At 41.2% G+C, this 22,146-nt stretch overlaps 1 protein-coding gene and 1 long non-coding RNA gene across 5 annotated transcripts in view; one reads left to right on the forward strand and one right to left on the reverse strand.

Annotated features, from left to right (window-relative positions):
• Nucleotides 1-10,192, reverse strand: part of pak4 (p21 protein (Cdc42/Rac)-activated kinase 4) — a 52,561-nt gene extending 42,369 nt beyond the window's left edge. The window contains exon 1 of one of the 3 annotated variants that reach the window (XM_082503883.1): nucleotides 8,228-10,192. The gene's annotated coding sequence lies outside the window, so the exon portion shown is untranslated. Of the gene's footprint in view, nucleotides 1-1,048; nucleotides 1,120-8,227 lie in introns of those variants that run through there. The other 2 variants (XM_082503880.1, XM_082503885.1) reach the window with 2 other exon arrangements.
• LOC309688282 lies at nucleotides 68-5,313 on the forward strand. 2 transcript variants are annotated; one of them, XR_014271032.1, is made up of 4 exons: nucleotides 68-128; nucleotides 1,042-1,159; nucleotides 3,982-4,087; nucleotides 4,880-5,313. It is a non-coding gene; the product is annotated as an uncharacterized lncRNA (long non-coding RNA). The 2 variants fall into 2 exon arrangements; XR_014271033.1 differs by lacking the exon at nucleotides 4,880-5,313 and having other exon boundaries at nucleotides 70-128; nucleotides 1,051-1,159; nucleotides 3,982-4,125.
• Nucleotides 10,193-22,146: the final 11,954 nt, after the last annotated feature.

Genomic DNA, 22,146 nt, shown 5'->3' on the forward strand with positions numbered 1-22,146 from the left:
TTAATTTCTCTATCGAGTAAAAGTTATATCGCGATACATATCGTTATCGTTCTATCGCCCAGCTCTACTTTCATCTGATCCAAGAATTACGGTCTACCGGAGAGAGCCGCCCGCCAAACTCAGCAGAGGTAAGAAACTGCAATCAGAAGCTGGCAAATATCCTTCTAACGCTAGCTGTGAAAATACAGGCAGTTACCACTGTGTAGTCCGTAATCAAGCAAAGGCTCACATTAATACGTTTGGACAGCTTGGACATTTCCATGCCAAAAAAGCATTCCAGTTACATTCAGTGGTTTCCTCAGAAATCCCACTGAAGGGATTATGAAAAACTCAAAACTTTGTATTAAAAAATATCAAATTTTAAATTTCTAATGTAGTTTTCTCATCTTGATGGGATTTAACAGGCTTATCCTTATTTTTCATCACATATATGGCAAAGGTAACATGTTACACACCCAAGTATCTAAAGTTATGCAAGTGAAAAAACAAAAAAATCTGCTTTTCCCTTGTGTCTGCCCTCGCACTTCTGCCATACACCAGCACAACTCAGGTAAAAAAAAACAGCCAAAATCCACAAATATCGATATCGTTTGTAAAATCTCTATATGAGCAAGCTTGCCTTATCAGCTTAAAGTAGGACAACTGTGCGAGCAAACATAAGTGCATGCTGGGATTCAATTCAATTTAATCAACAAAATGTCAGAAAATGATGCCCCATGGTGCTGAAACTGACTTGCTTTGCTTGACCATCGTTAAAAGACTCGATATAAGAAGCTCTAAAGTCCTATTTTGTCTTCAACTGTGGCTAAGAATGCAGATTTCAAGCTTCACTCAGTGTAAAAGATAAAATGATGATATCAATTGCAAAACAAACTCACTGTAAAGTATTTCAATTTTTCCAGACACAGACACAGAACACCAAAAACTGTCAAAAATGAGCTCCTTTTTTTTAATACTGATTTTTTTTTTTTTTTGCGTTATTATGATGATGACAATTATTATTATTCATGTTATTCGTGTGTTCTTGCCTCTGTTCCTGAGCACTTACAGGGCTCTGTTGATCTTGGCTCCTTCAGTCATTCCACAGAGGATTTTCCCCCCTCTAATGCAATAAGCCTGGACCTCTTTCCCTGTTACAGTGAGAATCACAATATCTGATGTAAGTGTATCATTTCTGTTTTTCCCCTATCCCTCATCTTCCCTTCCTTTTTTTCCACCCCCTGAACATGATTTTTCACCTAAATCTTGTCATATGTACTGATAATGTCCACATCTTCCACTTTTAAAGATGATAATTTGCATTTGGTGGTTGAAGTTGGATGTGGAGCACACCACAAACAGCTAATCGAGTCCTACACAGATAGGGCTGCCACAAACGATTATTTTGATAGTCGACTAGTCACCGATTAATTTTGCGATTAGTCGACTAATCAGATCATCATCCATTGGATGTAAAACGTACACCTTATTGCACCAGCAGCATCTGCTCTTATATAACTATCATTAGCTTACAGCTTTAAGTGTTTAAGGTGCTAACTAAAAATAAAGACAAGATGATAGTTTATTACATTTTAATGAAATTTGCAGATTGTTTCGGTGAAGTTTAATAAACTCCTTGCTATCTAAAATATAACAGGACACCGGAGTATATTCTCGAGTAGGGCTGGGCCATATTATACCGTTCACGGTAATACCGGTATAATGTTAGGCAACGATAGGAAAATGAAATATCGTGATAGAATGGGAGTAAAACGCGCATGCGCAGTGCCTTTGTTTTCATACGCACATGGCCGATTGTTGAGTGAAACAGATGAACCAGAATTGGTTCGTAAAAATGGTGCAACTTCAGTGATGTGGAACTGGTTTGGTGTTTGTCCGTCAGATACACAACAAAGCACATTTTTTTGCAGAACATGCAAGCGGCCGTTGTTATTGTCATATTTGTCGGACTAAGATGCTCTTAAATCTGGGAGTAATCTGGGTCCTAAACTCCGTAATCTTCAGGTCAAACAACACTGCAGCATCACTTAAGAGTTAAAAACTGTCTAAATTCTTTCATCTTTAATAAAACGATCAGCATTGCTGCTTTACCAGGTGTAACTATAAAGTTTAACTTCCAGGCATCCATGAAAACAAAAGTTATTACATTTAACGGAGTTAGAAGTTAGCAGGAAGCTAGCGGAAGTTAGCTCGCTAGTTTCGCTAGTTACCTAAGCATGATATTGCATGTTCTGACTGAGAGATTTCTGAAAAAAAATCAAACGTACAGCTCTGCTATCACTTCCAACATAAATGAAGACAGGAAACTAAACAGCAGTGACGTTTGTAGGGTTACTGAAGTTGGGCTAGCTGGTATATAATGATGTGCTACGTGATCGCTAGAGACAAAGCTATGTTAGCATAACATAAACAGTGAAGCTGGAGGACGAACACTAACACTTTTCCACTTATAAAAGTTAACGTGAAGGTTCTTCATGGTTAGAGACAAATGCAATCGCATGGCAGGATGCTGTAAACGGACCAAACTTCAGTCAGGAGAACAACTGAGATAATCCATCCACAATACGAGGTTAGTCATTAATATACTGCAACAACATGGGAATAGAGCAGCTGCCAGAGAATTCAACATTAATGAATCAATGGTACAGAAGTGGAGGAAGCAAGAAGGAGTTTAATAAAGTTTGATTTATCTGACTGCTTTGTTTCGCTTAATGTGCCTTATAATCCCGTGCACCTTATGGTCCGAAAAATGCGTACTGCACACTGCAGTTTAATGTTGCAAAGCACCTTTTTTTAACTTCAGTGGATATTATACATGTTTATGCTCAGGATATGTCAGCCCATTTCTACTGGAAATGCCTTTTGGTTAAACTTTCAGCAAGGAATTTGCATTTGCACTGTTACATTTTTATAAAGCTTTAATGTACATAAAAACCAGCTTCTTGTTTAAGTGAAAATAAATGGAAGGTTGTCTTTTTGCGCTAGTAATGTTGTGGAGTTGTATTTTGTCTCACATCAATTATATCGTCGGTTATATCGTTATCGCAAATTTTCAAATATATATCGTGATAAATATTTTTGGCCATTTCGCCCTGCTCTATTCTCGAGCATCTCACACTTCTGATAATCAGCTGTCTGCTTGACGTTTATTCAGCTGTGTAAAAACTATAACTTTAATCTCAGCCAAACCGATTTACTCAGGAACAAATAAAATACTAAAAAAAAGCCAAACAATAACATTTTTAAGTTATCTAAGTGACTCATATATATTTAACCTGAGTAGTGAAAGACGGCGGTGGGTTTGAAAACGATTAGCCGGGAGTCCGGTGTTCTCACGGGCTCTAATGAGCCTTGCCCCCGGCTAGCTATCGAGCTAGTGGGTAACAGACGTCTCTGAAAACGTCGGAGCGCTTTTAAAAATATGTGCTGCCATCTTCTGTTTCAGTCCGTTATTACACTCTTAAATCCTGCTACTTATTCCTGCGTCTTTTGTGATCTTACAAAGCTTCAAACGACGCGTCGACTATTAAATTAGTCGTCGACGATTTTGATAGTTGACGTAATCGTGACTAGTCGACTAATCGTGGCAGCCCTATACACAGAGCAGATTTTTAATAAAAAATTAACTTATGTTTAGGGAGAAAAAGTAAGACAAGTAGGTTTTTGTTCCAAAGCTTTTTTTGGCAGCTTGATGTCACGATTTCAAGCTTGGTTTCAGAAATTTTACATGTGGTTGTTAAACACTGATCTATAAAATATACTTGCAAAAAAACAGAGCTTATAAAGGAGAAATTAATGAATTAAAACGATCTTGTTTTAAAGTCTTGGGTTTTTTTTCTCAGTATGGGCAGATCTTTGGCTGTTAGCCTGCAGCTAAATCTGTTTTACCGTTACCTCTGCAGCTCACCTCTCCACAAACACCCCCCCCCCCTTTTCTCCCTCTTTTTACTCACTAAACTCTGATTCCTCTCTCACACACAGTTTTATCTGTGCGATCAGGCCCCATGAGAAAAGTCAGATTTTAATGTTTCCACTACAGCATCAACTCAACAAGCAACGACACAAACAGGACAGAAAGAAAATGGAGGTAATTGCAACTTCACATGTGGATACAAACAAAGAACTTCTAAATAGTCAAGACCTCCCACTCTCATAGGCTTCTGGTTTCATAGGGGGAACTTACTCCACTTACTATATTCCGCAATGGCCTTATAAAGCTCAGCCTATAATGGTACATTTCATCGGGTAAAGATTTTAACCCAATTAAACATTTAGGCAACCATTTCTTCTGCTAATTTGAGCTTGAGCCATAGTATTAGTTATAAGATAAGAGGAGTGTATCCTATTTTTTTTTATCTCTGTTGACTAAAGGTCAAAACTGTTGTTTTTTATTAACACATTATTCTATATATTACAAACTAAAATGTGGGGTTGTAGAGGCTTTAATTGCTGTTGGTGGTGGTGACTAATGAACTTCACGGTTATTTATAAATGAAGGAAATTAATTTCCTACATTTTAAAAATTTGAATTGATTACAATTCAACTATTCAAAGGCTCAGAAGTTCATTTTTCCACCTCAAGTCATCACACAAGATCAGAACTAAGTGAAAAAGGAAAACCGTGCATCGCAGACTAGTCAAATGTAATCAAATGTGCCAGACAGCCGTCATGTCTTCAAAGTTTCATACCTGGAAACATAGTGGCTGAAACTTTCTGATCTCTTTTTTGAAATAGACACCCTGTTGCCCTTTACTCAGACCACACCAGAAAATTGTTTCTTTATTTTTTTTTTGCCCCCCAATACCATCATTTTCTTACTCAATAACAAATCCCCCACACACCTCATGCTCCTGCCTGTTATTGCCCTTTTGCCTCCAGCCATCACCTTGTACATCGCTGTGAAAGCTGTTTGGACTTCACAGAAGAAGCCTGAACAGCAGCTGCATTCGGGCCCTTCTGGTCAGTTCGCATCAAAGCAATGACAACATCCCTCCTGCCAGCAGCTCTGTCTCCTGCTGGACACATCTGTCAACAGTCATCTGTGATTTCTGATCATTTCCACCTTTATGGCTCGACTCCTCTGCTGTGATTCACCTAAAAACTGGCCAGGAATCAAGAAAAACTCTTAAATCTGCTTGGAGTGAATCCTTCAGACTCAGTAGATTTTAGGTACTGCAGCTTGCATTATAAATATGAGCAAAGGAAATACAGAAACTGCAGAGGAATTTGAAAAAAGTAGCATATAGTGAGTGATCAGACATATTTTTGAATGCCTCTTCTTTACTGCTAAATACAGTTACAAGCAAAAACTCTTTAGCCCCATTGTGTATTAGGTTTGTTGGCATAAATTCAATGTCCAGCAGGTTTATCACCAAAGCCTACATTGCACACTGAAATAGCTGCCAAATGGGCCTTTATTATGGAAGAAGTTTGTCTAGCTTTGTCCAGTAAACTTTGCATAAAACAGCACCTCAAAGTGTGTAACTATAAGTACACTTCTTTCTAACTACCTTAGTCAAGTCCCACCACAGCTTCTCCATATTAATGGTTCAGACAGACACTATCTATCTTCTTCTGAAACCCAAAGCCAATATTCTGAGGTATGCTTGGGTCACTGTACTACTACTGAAAGGTCCATCAATGATTCCTCACTGACAGCATTACATTTTCTTCCAGGATTTCTGATATTTTACTTACTACATGTTGCCTGTTATACTTTGTAGGCTTTTGCATTACCTGAGGAATCAAAGAAGTCTCTGACATCATTGAGCCATGATCATGCTTTACTATACGTCGGTTTATTCTTCCTTCTCCAGACACATTTCTAACCCATAGGCCAAAAGTTCTAGTTTTGTTTTGTCCCCCCAAAGATCTGTGTCATCATTTCAATCATCATCAGTAATGAGTCACAGCACTTCGATAAATCATATGGTCTTGGGAATAAATTCAGGAACAGGTTTCATTTCAGCCAGTGAAACTGCTAGTCAGTGACTGAAACTGGCAGGGCTCTCTTAGGTTTGGCCCTGTTACATAGTGCCAGCAGGCACTGAAGGCAGGAAATGAAGGAGAGATGGATGCAGCAATGGTTCCCAACAGACTTCTACCCGCAGACATTGTAGTTTATTGTTGTGTTAGCCAAAGGAAATTATTATGAAGTAGTAAAATTTAAGTAAAAAAGTGTTGTTAAATGTATTTATCCTGCCAGGTAGTATTATAAGTTTCCTGCCAGCAAGCAGAATAAACACTAAGCGGTATCTTTTGGGACCAGTTTTGATTATTTATACTGGGATGAAGGCTTTTTGAGAAACCTCCAGGGTACCACAAAACCCCCTCTTTTACCCTGCAGGGAGAGCCAACTGGAGCCTCCTTTCAGGATGATAATAAAGTATAATACTGATATCCTACTTTAAGGAAAAACAAACAAAAAACAAACAGCAGCATACACTTTATGCTCCTTTCCCAACAGACTCTCTATATGCCCCTTGTCTGCCACACAAAGTCGTTTATTTTTCCACTTGTTGATTGTCTGCTGCTTCTATGACCTGCGTGGATTTGGTTTATCTGGTCCACATATCATGTCAGTGAGGATGACTGTTTAACCTGCCAGCCTGTTTTTCCTGTTTGATTACCTCAGTTGGCTCCTCGTTTTTCACCACAGAGCAGACAATTCCAATGTTTCTACAACTAGCAGCAGACAGAAGAAGATGCTTTTTATTAAAGCTGTTCTGGAAACCCGAAAAAGTAAACACAACTTAAACATTTTCTGCTAGAAAAGCTAATTACTTCCTTTCACCTGTCCCTTTGGGCTTTGGTTTGTATAATTTTAAAATTATCAGGGACCTAACAAGGTATTTTAAAACCATGTTATCTCAACACTGTTAGATTCATATTCAGCACATATGCTGTGTTTTTGTTCACAATGAACAATCACTCAAAGAAAACACACACATGTCCAATTTTTTCCAGTAAACTTGCCATTTGTTTCTTTCAGATTCAGTTGAGGCTGTAATTTAGATATTAGTTGTAATTACAATAGTTGTAGTAGTTGTCGTAATTACAGATATTAGTCAGTTAGCTACTATCTAACAAAAATATAACTTTTCAATATGGCTGTACTGATTGTGAAATTCTGAGCTGATACTGTTAAAAGACTTTGGCCTAAATCCTACCCTCATGTACCCAGTTTATTTAAATGTACTTTTCTTGTTATCTGTTCCCACTTCTGTGCTATAAACACTAACATCTTTTTAAAAGACTTTCACCTTTTCATTACACTGCCTTTGAACTCTCCAGCAGATAAACTTAACTGTTTATCTCACTTACTAGTAGATGGATATCAGCTGTCTTGCAGCTGCATCCCATCTCGCAACTTAACACGTGAATATTCCTGATGAATATTTTGCCATATATGATGTAGATGCTCCCGCTGCTGTTTGGGAATGGTGCATATGTGAGAGAGAGGAATGACCCTTTCATACAGCTTCTCTGGCATCCCAGGAATGTATGGTGTGCCCAGCACCAACCGCACGACCTTACAAACACAAACCCCCCTTTCCTCTTACTGCACACTCATGAAGCACAACACAAATGCAATCCATAACATGACATCCGCCAGCCAAGAGGAAAAGAAGCGGGAGGGGAAAAAGAGACTAAAAAGGAGAATTCATTCATGCACGAGAGAGAGAGAGGGAGCAGCTTAATATCCTATTTTCCTGCTTTAGCCTGCCCACACAAACAACTCAGTCCTCCTTCACAGGTGAAAACGGAAGTTCACCGTGATCCTGATTATCAGGAACCAGCTGAACTTATCGGAAAGCAGACTAGCAGACTCAGAGTTACCAGAACCCGTTTGTCTCCTGGGTGTGCAAATGAGCCATCCTGTGAGCTTATGAGATCTTAGCAAAGAAAGACAGTTTGAACCTAAAGTTAGCTTCACATTTTAATTGTTTAACAACTTTCACAAGTGGCCCTCAGATTTTTTTTCCACAGCTCAGACACGATTCGCTTTAGTCTACGCTTTGAGTGATTCATCAGCTAACACACAAACACAAGGAGAGCAGACTCAAGGAGGCTGCTCCGGTATCCTCACACCCGGACTGGCCGGACCGACCAGAGCGCAGCTAACGCTAGCCTCCGTTAGCGGCTCAGCGGGGAGCGGAGACGCGCCACAAGCTAACCCACAGCACGGTCCGGTAACCGAAGTCAGAGCCACGCGGGGATACTCACCAGGGATGTCCCAGGAAAACTTTTTCTGCCGACCCCGCGACGTACTTGGAAACTCTCCAAAAATCAGAAGGGCGGGAGCGGACTAACTTCAGGGCAAACTGTGTGATATTAGCCGAAGTCTTACTTTCCCGACGCCATGTTGAACAGAGGAAACTGGAACATCCGGGAAACTGAAACCAATCTCCATGGAAACCGAGTTAGCGACGGGCTACCGGGAGACGACTCTTCTTCGGCTTTTTTTTTTCTTCTTTGTGGTTGGTAAACATTACCGCCCACCGGTAGACTGCACTATTTTTATTCTTTATCCCGCTGCTGTAACACAATGATATGTTCACATATGGCTTCTTCTTGGCATGACAAAGATTTGCTCTGCACTCTCCATATACCTTACATCCAGCTGCTTTAAAATCACCAGCTAACCTAACATGCATGTCTTTGGACTGTTTGAGGAAGCTGGAGTAACAGAAGAGATCCCACGAGGGCACAGGGAGAACATCTAAACTCCAAACCTCCAGAAAGGTCTCAGCCAACCTGGGAATTTGAACCTTTCAGTAAACCCCTTTGCTAACCACTTCAAGATGCTTTCCATAAGAGAATTGTCTAAGTTTATATCTTGAGAGTTAATGTAAGGTTACAACAAGAGAAACAAACAAAAAAATACAATTTTTAGAAGAAATGTATTGATCTCATGGCAGTAGAGTGTGTTTTAATGTTACAGTGACTAAACACAGTGGTACAAAACAGTCTGTTTTACAAATGTAGCCAATCGTCATATTTGCGGGACTGATGGAGTCTCATGCAGAGGCACCTCCAGAATTTTTTCATAGAGGGCCACTAAAAATACTGGGGTCCCACACCAAAAACAGAAATTCCAGTTTTACCATGTTGTCAAATATATTTTTGGGGGGTGGCTAGTTTTGTTTTGTTTTGTTTTTTTAATCTACCATGTCCAAGCAATGCAGGCACACATACGTACATGCATTAATATGTAGAATATGCAGTAAATTCTGATAAAACAGAGACAATTCAATCAATAACAGGGACAAACAACCTCACTATGAGCTCATATGGTAGGTTTTATCTTAACTTTAGTAAATAAAACTGTGGCAAATGGGGTTGGTTGATGATTCACCAGGAGAGACGGGAACAAAACTTGCTGATACAGCGCCAGGCTCCTATTGGGCCCTGTGTGATGCAGAGGTGGTGATGGATAGGTGGGACTACAGCCTTGAGAACAGATACTTGGATGCAATTTGACTTTCTGTGCCAGGCAAAGTTGGAGCGACATCATTCCTCAGTATAAGTTCAGGGACAAGTCATCGCGTTGCAGCTGTTGCTGCTGTAGGAGATGAGGAAAGCGAGGAAGGTGGGCGGAGAGATAGGAGAGAGCTAGCTGCACAGTGAGGAGTGCAGATATGTGACAGTCTGCAGGTGGAGGTGATCATCCATAAGAAGCTTCAGGGCAACAGAGGGATAGTTCAGGGTAATTTAGAGCAGCTAAAGCAAATGTTTGCTAAACATTCACAAAGAAGAACTGTTTTTCTCTGCTGAGCTTCAGCACCGCATTGCAGTGAGAACAGCCCAGACAAGCTGTGTCTGAAACAGAACATCCTCACCTTATCCCAGAATAACACATCTGCATACTCTGGGGATCTGTGAATTCACCATTTCCATCACAGCTGGTTCAGAGCTGCTCACGAGTTTGTTAAAGGGGACTGCAACAGTATGCTTACCGTCCAGAAAAAAACACCCCAGTGATGCCAAGCAGCACTGCAGTGCAGCGAGAACGACCCAGAGAAAGTGTCTCTGTTTGGCATTAAGATGAATTAGAACTGTATAAACAACCATATTCATTAATCTGCCACTGAAAGCCCTGATTTTGCTATGTTGCCATCTGAAGACAGAGACTTTTAAAAAACAAATTAAGCTTCTATATCACATCTGTGATACAAAAAAAGCTCTTTGTATTAATCAAAGAATAATTAATCCCCCGAAATGTACAATAATAATCAATTTTTTGTTGTATTTAAAAAAAATAAAATCATGTAAATTAAAATACAGATATTTTTAAGTTACATGAAAAATGTCTGTTTTTACAGATTTCTTTTTATATTTAATAAAGATGTTTAAATCTGTATAAACAACAATGTTACCCAATAATAAGTTCAAATACTGTCCAACTAATTAATCCAATTAAAATAAGAGAAAAGTACTGTTGAATTTTACTTTGTAATTTATGCAATATTTTGTATTTTCAGTCCATTCATAATGTGAAAAAATGATTTACTACGCAAATAAACCAGTTTGTTAAACTAGTAACTGGGTTTATATATAAAAAAAAATCTAACATTTTTGACTATACAAACATAAAGTTAATGGTTTTACTTCAGAAAATGTAAATGCAACATACTGTCAATTACAGATCTTTTCTAGTATATACTGATTGATCATATTTGATTCCACGTAAAATCATGTCTATTTAGTTGATATGATAAGAGTGAAATATTCCATGAACCATGTAAACTCATGGTTCAGCAGCAAGTTATTAGTTTCCATGTATATGATGATCTCATCAGAATTTCCTGTGCTGCTACAGATTTAACTACACAACAGGGTAAATTACATTATGATAGCTTGACCTCAACCAGCAACATCAGTGAAGCAGAATTCAATAAAAATGATTAAATAATGTATAATAGTCCTGTGATAGACTGGCCAGCTGTCCAGGGTGTACTCCGCCTCTCACCCTGTGACAGGCTCCAGCATCAGGCTGATCTGGATTAGAATGAATGAATGAATGAATGAATGAATGAATGGATGGATGAACATATTTTTCTGCAGTATCACTTTTCAACTTTAGCTACTAAAGAAAAATGTAAATCTATAATTATGTAAATTTTTACTTAACATTGAGAATTAATTGCAACTTTTAAAAACATTTGTAATCTTGTTTAAAAACAAGTAAACGACACCATTACGTCATTAACCACATTCCCCTCATCACTGTAAAAGCCAGGATATTACCTCAGTCTCTTTGCAGTTTCATCTGCACAACACTGACCCCTAGTGATCAAATGCACACACTGCTCCCTCAAGCTTTGCTCTGTGGCGTCCTCATCATGGGGAGGGGCTTTCAAAAAGGCCTGATGAGAGAGGGAACAGTTTTCTTTTTGTTCCCCACACACTAATAGAGTCATGTCATTATTAGTTTCAGAAATGATAAAAATAATAATGAAATTTGTGAACTAAACTGTGAAGTTTTATTTTACTCTCAAAGACGTACGTTTCTGTGAATGTTTTATTATTGAACAGCAAATTTTCATATGATGCATTTACCAGATTTCTTCTGCCAATACTAAGTGCATACACCTCTTCTGTTCCCGGTTTCATTGTCTGGAGATGAAACTATCACGTCACCCTTATTTTCTATCATATATTTACTGTTACAGTAGTTGGTGATCATATTAAATGTCCCTGAAACCTAAACACACGGAGCTGGAAATGAGCAGGAAAGGTCACCTTTGAGAGTTTCTCTCGGTGGAAACATCTTCCCATTTAGATAGTCTTGCTTACTGTATTAATTTGTTGAGGAAAAACCTACATTAATCTCTTAACCTGCTAACCTCTAATGACAATCAGCTGATTATAACTTCACTTGCAGCCTTAGCAGAAATTTATATAACTAGAGGTTTCTTTCAGCGAGAGTTTGATCATTTATTTCTGCAGTGGAAGCAAATTTGTTACATTTTAAGTAGCAGCTTTTTTTGTGTCCCATTGCAGATTTGGATCAATACTTTGCTCATTTTCTGGTGTCTCTCCAGCTTATTTACAGGCTTTGTTTGTCCTGGGAAACGTGTGTGTTTGCTGAGCATGCTCCTCTTTTCCAGCTTTGCTTCTGCATGTATAGATAAATCTATATTTACTAATTTCCTTTATACAGCGAAATCACATTTGTCCTTTAAAATTCCTGCTTTTCCTCTCATTGTGGTTTCTAACTCTTAGGGAAAAGATATAGTTAACCAGATCTCAGCTGTGTTTTATAAACTGAGAACAGATGGTTTTCTCATGTTTCACTGCATTAAAGAAGTGTGGAGGAAAGTAAAGGCACCAACATCTGAGGGACTACAGGTTGGACTCTGTGATTAAAATGTGAAGCTGCTCAAACAGCTTTCTTAAATGAATCCACAGGTCAGCAGTTTGTCGAGCCGCCTCGCTGGTTTACATCCTCTTATGAGGTAATGAAAGCCCTGAATGGATGGTACAAAGCAGGACTTCATCATCAATCCTTCCAGTGTTCACTGGGCATCTAATTACTTTAACAGGGGGTCAAATATATATTGGACAAAGGTGAAATGTAAAATGTAGTCTGGCCTGTTTCATAAGACGTCACAAATTCCAGGTTTTGCTGCCTGTAGACTGTAAATGCAAAACCATAAAGTCAGACATTTATTGTTGTCATTTGTACTGTGAAAAATGCCTGTGCAGTAAAACAGAAATAGTCATGGTGTAAAAGCTCAAAAGATTTTTCAAGGTAAGAAAAGAAACAATCAAAAGAAAAATGTAGCATGAAACACGCACTAAAAGCAAACAAGGAACAAAAACTCGGCAAAAAAATGCTAATCCACATACATCCAAAATAAATACTGCAAAAGATAAAACATTCAGAATGCTCCTGAAATATTTCTTTAAACTCCAAACCTTGTATTGAGTTCAAAAAGCATCTTCAGACCTTTTCAAATGTTGTTGTTGTTGTTGTTGTTTGTTGTTGTTGTTGTTGGCCTGGAGATCTGTTCCTCAAGAAAGTCTGGCTACTTGGAGGCAAAATATAAAGAAATGATGAATGAACACAATACTGTACCCACAGCATATATATCAAAACAAAGAGCAGAAAATTTTATTTCTGACACTAATGAAATATTTTGAGGTGATATTGCTAAATATTTAAATAAATAGAAAGTATGCCCCAGTGAAGCACAATTAAGAAACACAACTGAAACTGTGAAGGATGCATTTGTTAAATGTTTTGCCTACACACGCGTATGAGCTTCAGTGACATCCCATTATTAATCCACAGGGTTTCATATGATATCAGCATACCATTTACAGCTATAACAACTTTAACACTTCTGGGAAGTCTTTCCACAAGGTTGAGAAGTGTTTATGGGAATTCTGACCATTCTTCCAGAAGCGTATTTATGACACTGATGCTGGAGGAGAAGGCCTGGCTGTCAGTATTCACCCTAATTCATCCAAAAGCCTTCTATCAGGTTGAGATCCGGACTTTGCAGGCAAGTTCTTCCACACCAAACTCGCTTGTCTATGTCTTTATGGACCTTGCTTGGTGCACTGGTGCACAGTCTGTTGCCACAAAGCTGGGAGCATGAAGTTGTATGGAACCAACTCCTGAGAAACGACTCCACACCATAATCCGTCTCTACTGCTCTAGAGTCCAGTGGCAGTCAGCATATGATGTAAGGCTTGGATGCAGCTGCTCATCACATGACTATGTACTGTTCTTGAGCTGATCTGAAGCCACATGAAGTTTGGAGTTCGTTAGCAACTGACTCTGTAGAAAGTCGGCGACCTCTGCGGACCATGCGCTCCCAGCATCCACTGACCCCACTCTGTAATTTTCTGTGGCCTCCCACTTCATGGCTGAGCTGCTGTCATTCCCAGTTGCTTCCAATGTATTATAATAACTCAAATTGTATTTGTCACACACACAACCATACACAGTATGACATGAGGTGAAACGCTTGTAGCTGTGACCATTAAATGACAGTAGGTTTACAGTAAGATTTACAGAAAAAATTTACAGGTTACTACAAAAATTTACAGCTTCAACTTAGAAATTTACAATAAAAATGTGCAAATAACAGTTTACGCAAGATGTTATTAGTCAAAAGAAATTATATATTATAGGAAGTGTGCAAGAAGAAAAACCAGAGTGCGTGTGGTGATGTGATGTGTGTGGGAGAGTCCAGTCCTACACCTGGTTCAGGGCCCGAATAGCCTGGGGGAAGAAGCTCCTCCTCATTCTCTCTGTTTTGGTCTTAAGGGAGCAGAAGTGCTTCCCAGACCTCAACAGTCAGAAGAGTCCATTGTTGGGATGGGAGAGGTCCATCATAATCTTCCTAGCTTTGGACTTGCACCAAGTTCTTTAGCACCCTCAGTGGCAGATGGAAGTCTCTGAGTCTTCTGAGGAAGAAGAGACGCTGACGGGCGTTCTTAACCAGGGTGTTGATGTGACAGGACCATGACAGGTCCTGAGCAATGTGGACACCCAGGTATCGGAAACTGTCCACTCTCTCCACTGGCGTGCCACTGATGATGAGGAGCTTGTAATTCCTCACCTGCTTTGTAGTGAAGTCCACGATCAGCTCCTTAGTGTTGCTGATGTTTAGGAGGAGATTATTCTCCTGGCACCAGGTCTCCAGGTTCCTAATCTCCTCCAGGTAGGCCGTCTCGATGTTGTTGGAGATCAGGCCCACAACAGCAGTGTCGTCAGCAAACTTGACAATGGAGGTGGTGTCTGATGTGGCTACACAGTCATAAGTGTACAGTGAGTACAGCAGGGGGCTTAAAACACAGCCCTGAGGCACTCCAGTGCTGAGTGAGATGGAGGGGGAGACTTGTTTTCCTACCCTCACTGATTGGGGTCTATCTGTGAGGAAGTTGAGGATCCACTGACACAGTGATGAGCTGAGTCCTAGATCCGTCAACTTCGTGAAAAGCTTAGATTGAATTATTGTGCTGAACGTCCACAAACATAATCCTAACATAATTCCCTCTGCCAGTGTCCAGGTGACTCAGGGATGTGTGGAGCAGGTGAGCTATGGCGTCGTCTCTGGAACGATTAGTCCGGTAAGCAAACTGAAGTGAGTCAATGGTGGCAGGAAGTGAAGAAGTAATGTGATCTTTCATCAGTCTTTCAAAACACTTCATCACAATTGAAGTCAGTGCTACTGGGCGGTAATCATTGTGGCATTGGGACAGGGACAATGATGGACTCTTTGAAGCACGTGGGAACCACTGCTTGGTACAGGGAGAGGTTGAAGATCTCTGTGAACACCAGTGCTAGCTGGTCAGCGCAGGCTCTCAGAACCCGGCCAGGGATTGCATCTGGTCCTGCTGCCCTCCTGGTGTTCACCCTCCTGAAGGTGTTCCTCACGGCATGCTCTGTGATGATGAATGCATTGTCTTCACTGGTGCACTCCATGTGCGCAGCGAGCATAAAACGTGTTCAGCTCATCAGCCAGTGAAGCGTCGGCATTCATACCACTAACAGCTGACTGTGGAATATTTAGTAGCGAGGAAAGTTCACGACTGAACTTGTTCCACAAGTGGGATCTTCTCACAGTCACACGGTGGAATTCGCCGAGCTCCTGAGAGCAACTCATTCAAATGTTTGTAGAAGCAGTCTGCATGCCTCGGTGCTTGATTTTATACACTTGTGGCCCTGGGAGTGGTTGGAACACCTGAAGTCAGTGGTTTGGATGGATGAGTGAATACTTTTGGTAATAAAGTGTAGTTAGAAGCTCCGGATTTAGAAATAACATGAAACATGTGATGTTTGCTGTATCCTGTGAAATACTGTTGAAGTGAAATAGCTGACCTATGTGTTTATCAGTGTAATGATGAAAACTATTCTGTTATCTCATGTTTCACTTCCTAAAACGGCCTTTTCTGCACTTAGAAAGTTTAAGAACGATGACAGAAACCGATCAGCCAACTGCTTTGAGTCTATTTTGGAGAATATTATGAAGTGCACAGTTCCTGCGGATTAAAACTGCCATAAATGAATGATGAATGTCGACTCTTACATTTTTCCATGTGGGCTGCTGTTTCGGGAGCATGGAGAGCAAAGACGACAGGAGAAAGGGAGGAATCACTGAACACAGAGGCTGATGCAGATGTGCGAACAGCTGGCTCAGGCTGCATGCAGCACGGCCTTTGCTGCTTGTTGCTGCTGCGGTTCGGACAGGATGGCGAGCTCTGCTGAGTCATGCGAGGCTCGTCTGCAGCTTGTGAGAAGGAACAAGCGCTGACAACCTCAGCTGTTAATTTAATTATTGATCGAGGGAGGCACGGCGACCCGCGCACTGTCACACGCTCTGCCCTGAGCCGCTACAAATAATAGATAGAGGAAACTCCCTGGAGCCCACTCTGATGAGATTTTGTGTGTGCGTAAACGGTGATGAGAGCGAGCTGGCTCGAGCACAGCTGCTTATTGGCCTCATGTGTTTCTCTTTTATTCCTAATCCAGGGGAAAACGCGGGTTAAGAGCTGTATGGGTGGGATGAAGCGCACGCTGACATTTTTTAGTTCTGAGAGCCCGTCCTGTGTTTCAGCTGATTATAATTCAGCGTGAGACCGTAAATATAAAAGGATGCTTTGCAGCATCAGAAAAATGTCACACTTTAGCTTTTATTGACACACAGTTGCAGGAAAAAAGAAAAAAAAAACGTCCTCTGAATGTGTTCACCATGACAGCTGTGCAGGTTTCACGCTTAATTGATTTTTATTTCCTGCTTTGACTTTGTTGATATTTTCGGTTTGTCCTGCAGTCCCCAGTTTGCCCACTGTGTCCCAGTCTGTCAGCGTTTCAGTGCCTCTCCTGTCTCTGTTATCATGCTGTCAGTTATTTGTCTTGAGGTTATTTTAGGTTGGTTTTCTGCTGTGTTGTGTTTTTAATTCCTGTCTTTGTGCTTCTTCTGTTCCCTGATTGCCTTCAACTGGCCTTTATCCCTGTCTGAATTATATGCGTTTCCATCGGATTCTACTTTGTGCTACCGTGTGATTTTGTTTATTTGGACTATTGATCAGCCAATAAAGGCTTTTGTTAGAAAGAGGTTTGCTGATGCTCATCACACTGGAAAAAGACTCCAGAACTAACTCTAACGGTCTGCACCACACAGCAGAGCTTATTATTTTCCCGAAATTAAAAAAAAAGTCTAGCTCTGCGACTCCCATTAATTGCAGTTTTACTTTTATTTAGGGGGTTGATGGTTTCAGAGGATGGCTCTGCTAGGTGCTCAGTAAAGTTTTAGTGTTTAAGCGCAGCCCATTGTGCAGTCACACTGCAGCAGCAGCCTGCAGTTCAGTCCCGTTTCTCAGGGGCACGTGACAGGAGGAGGGAAAGGAGCTGCGACCCTGACTGATCCTGCTGCCTCAGCATTAAAAACTTTGCCACCGTTTCTCTACAGCTTTGCAGTAAAATGTGATTTACAACTGTCATAACTAACATTTTACGGTAATAGCTGCAGAAAGATGTTAATGTTTTAGAATGGCAACCATCTCTCTTTAATGCGTGCATAATGGTGCATCATGGCTGGAAGTCACTGTGATCTCAAACAGCACAGCATAATAGCTCGGTAGTTCTTCTTGTCCTTCTGGCTGCTCGCTCTAGAGGTCACCACATCTATTCTTAGCATCTGTCACGCCAATCCTCTGCTTCCACAAATCTCCTCTGTGCTCTTCCTGCTTTCCTCCATATCGATTTTAACCATTTTTATTTGAAAAGCTGTGATAAATAATATTATTTTGGCATTATTAGGCAGAAAAATCTGTCCACTTACTGTACATTAACTCCTGGACAGTTCGTTTTCCATAGAAAATCCAACCTGTGATCTTTTTGGCTGTTACTACTCTACTAGCTGTTATAGTGGGAGAGAACGCTGAGGGAACATTTCCAGCATTAATAAGAGCCACCTGCGCCGCAAAGCATCCAACTGAAAGGTACGCAGTCATTTCAACTCTGCAAACTCTGGGAATATAATAAAAATAATAAAAATGCAAAACACGGAGGTGCAAAAAAATGCAGTTCCTCTAACGGCCACTTGAGGCGGGCTTTAAAGTGGTAACAATTATACATATAGTCTGGTTCAAATAGTTTTGGCCTCTCATAACATCTGTACAGTGGGTGAATTACTCTATAACTCCTCTATCTGGACACTGTTAAGGGTTAAAATTAGGGGTGTGGCCACTTTGATTAACAGGGAGCTGTAGTTGCTCTGTCCTGTTGGGCCTCACATTCACTAAATCACTCAGTCACTGAACTGGACTTCGTCACCGTGTTTGTGCTGCTGATGCCTAATGGAGCATTTTTAATGCAAATATATGACTAAGTATATGGTCGACTGTGAATCAGCCCAGGCAAGAAGTTTGGGCTGCACTTTAAGTGAGTGAACGTCAATAGTTTATTTTAGTCTGTTGCTTAGAAATAATCAGCAGGTATCTCTGTTTCTGCACATGGTTAGGAAAAAATAACATTTTTAGGTTTCCAAACATGGAATCCTAAATCGGTGGATGACCTCACGGTGGTTTATATCCAACTTTTACATACAATCTATAAGTCTGACAGGTTAAAGCACAGGTTGATGTCGGCACGGCCTACTCCTACTGATCTCTACATGCTGTTTATCCAAAAAGAAAAAAACGATGCACATTAAACAGGACGTGTCACTACATCCTGCTCCTGTTCTGTGACAACCTTTTTAATCATCAGAGAAGCATCCACCGACAGTCTTCGGTTACCAAAGCACTCTACTTAGATAAACATGAGAAAGGTCAGTGAGGAGAGGGCCAAGCAGCTTTCACACTGAAGAGGCCAGATGTCCTCACACAAGTGTTATTTCCAGGTAATCTGGAGTATCTAACGGCTCTGATTTATAGTGAAAGTGGAGGCTGTGTTGTTTCAGATGCAGGCCAGCACTCCCCTGACGTCAGCTTGGCCTTTTCAGTAAAATGTCCCTGCGTTATTTCAGCACAGGACGACACCAAGCTGCCCGCCCCGTCGCCTGTTTTTGCTCAACTGCTGACAGAAAGACAACACACCCACACTGGAATAAATGCATAGTTTATCATATCATAACAATAAATTCTCAAGGCTACATTGTTAATAAAACAGTCTAGTAGATTTAGCCTAAATTCTGAAGAAGGAAGTGAGGTGAACAAAACGTGTCATCGAGAAGAAGAGGTACAAACGTGACACTGCATTGAGAATTAACGGTAATTCTGTGCAAGACAACAAAGATGGCTCTAAAAAGGTAAAACTGCTGCAACTACTGAGAGTGATCACCTTGCATTTCGTACGGCTACGAGCTACCGAAGATCACAATTTAGGCTACTTCTGCTACAGTACAGTATCGCTTTAAGTTCCTCTAGATACCTGAATAAAAACAGCATTCTGCTGTGAAAAAAGAGAAAAACCAGAAAGTCCTCTATAGGCATGAAAAAAAAGAAGTCTCCATTAGTGCAGAGCAGGGTCCTTGAGGAGTTGCAGGGGTTCCTGAAGGGGTTTGTAGGCTGGGGTTTAGGGCTCAAGCACTCTTGTGGGGGGTTTAAGAGTTCTTTGGTGGGGTTTTCTAATGAGGTTTCTCGGGGATCAGCTTCGGGGGTTGAGGGGTCTGCTGGGATGTTCTCCAGGATGTTTAAAGGATCAGGGCACACTCATGGTTTCTAAGCTTCCATAAGGTGGAGCATTGGTGTATAAAGTGAATTTTCAAAGGGGACCTCTTATGGTTTTCCTGGTTTTTTGGCATATATCTCCTGTTCCAGTGCTGGATGCTCATATTTAACACGGACAAAGTTTCAAATAAGGAGGTCAGTGCATGTTCAGGCGGTTTTTTCCCCCTCAGCTCTTTGTGATGTCATAGAGAGCGAGAGAGAGCTCTCAGGTACAGGTCCCATCCACCTGCTGTTTGCATTGGGCAGCCAATTAGAAGAGAATTGATGAGCTGAGGGGCTTCAACAAGGCCATGTGGGAAAAATAAAGATTATTTTGAACTGCTGATCATGCAAAGCTACTCTAGCAGGTTGCCAGAGTGTAAAATACAGAGCTGGAAGTGAGCAGGAGAGGTCCAATTTTCACAGGAACGTGAAAGAGTTAAAGCACGGATGGACTAATGAGCGACCAACTGGGCACAGACATTGGTTAGATTTACACTAAGAGGCTAGGACAAGTGTGAAAAAGACACCGAAATCTCAGACTGAATGGTCTGAATGTATGGTGGGTAATCTAAAGAAGTAGCATCTGTGATCTCACTTATAGAAGGAGCAGCAGAAAAATAATCCCCGTTTCTGGTTAGCTGCACATCATAACGAGTGATCTAGAGACTTAATTTTTCTGTTATTTGTTTTGCTTAGAATATGATGGAAGAAATGAAAGCATGCAACATACTGTATGCTCTCAGAACCCAGAGGGTTTTTCCCGTCATCCACCTAAAACTCAAACACATTCAATGAAGAGTCACATAAGAGAGAAAAATCACCAGGTCCTGGAACATTAAAAGCTTCAGCAGACAGCGTTCGATAAAGAAATAATGTGACCTCTGCTGAGGATGCGGCATTCAGATGCAGGACCTTCTTCAATCTGTCATTTTGTAGTGTGATATCTGCTCTCAGTGGTCAGGACTCAGCCTGAGAAGTGATTACTGAAATTTAACTGCAGCACTCGTTTACCTGCGACACCTCACGGGGAGTCCCAGAGGAGTGCGGGACCTTTTACATGTCTGCACCCAGGAGTCCTGCTTCACCTAATCCATCCATGATTTAAAGGATGTAAGCATGACTCTCAGAATAACCAACATTTACAGGCACACAGCCACAAATCAGAGGGAAGCAGCCCTAAAAGATGCCAGGTGTGTGTTCCTAAGGCTTTCTCTCATTGGACAGATGAGTTCAGTGAAATGAAAAACAAAAAACCATAAACCCCCTCAGGACTGGGTGTTGGGGTGAAGCTGGAAAGAAAAACCCCCTCCTCCTCCTCCTCTCCACCTGCATCCTGCATGCGGAACACTGATGCATCCCGGCAGCACCTGCCCCCCCTCTGTCCTCCCTCAGGTCCTCAGTCAGCATCCCAAACTCTGGATGCAGTCATGTCTGTCTGTGTGCCGTCATCTCTCATCCATCCATCCATCCATCCATCCGCCGCCGCAGCGTTGTGTCAGGTGTGTGCAGTCACTTATTTAATGCGTGCGTGCGTGCTGTAAAAGTCATCAAGGCTTCGCCAGGCACACGTTCTGGTTCGGGTTCTGGTTCGGTGTCGCGGTGATGTTGTCCGCTTTGCCCGGCGTCCAGAAGAACACGTAGTAAATGACCAGGATGAACGCGGCCACGGACACGCAGAGGAAATAGGCGATCGCCATCGCCACTTTCACCCAGATCTTAGTTGACATGTTAGCGTGTTTGGCCCGAAGCTCTCCGGGGTAGCTCGGCCTCCGGTTCATGTCCCCGTTCAGCTTCTCCACGGTCATGTTGCCCTGTCTGCTGGCCGCCTTCATCTCGGTATCAGCGCTGAAGTCTTACTCAAAGATTGCTCCCCAACTGACTGTTGTGCGTTCATCGGAGTCTGCAGACGCTGCCGCCCCGCTGCGCTCCTCCGGGCCCGGATCAGGACGCAGACGCTTCAGGTTCTCTGGTGCGTCTCCGCGGGATGCTGGAGCTCCCTGAGCTCTCCGTGCGCACAGGGCAAACTGAACTCAGGAAGGTTTGCTCCGCTATCAGCTGGATGGGACCGCTAGTAAGCTGCTCTGAATTAAAGAAGTCATTTCCGGCGTGTCTTTTCAAAGTAAAACGAGTGATAAACGTACATAGCTCGAGAATCAAGGTTATTATAGTGAACTAAAAATAAAACTAGATGTGAAAAAACATTTTTGCTAACTAAAATAATTAGAAGAAAGTTACATGCTGAATTTAAAACGACTGAAAGATATTTTTCTCCCAGGCAAAAACAGAGAAGAAAATAATGAACATTAAATATCCAAACAAAGTCTTGATGCATGCTCAATCATCCAGGTAAGTAAATCCCCAAAAGTAGATTCTGTTCAGCTGAATCTGGACGTAGCGTTTCCAGATCTACAAAATCAAATTTTGGGGAAGTAAAAATGTTGAGTTTGGAAAAGTGGGAATAATTTCTC

Source organism: Aulonocara stuartgranti (assembly GCF_965226115.1).
Source record: "Aulonocara stuartgranti genome assembly, chromosome: 14".
NCBI classification, from domain to species: Eukaryota; Metazoa; Chordata; class Actinopteri; order Cichliformes; family Cichlidae; genus Aulonocara; species Aulonocara stuartgranti.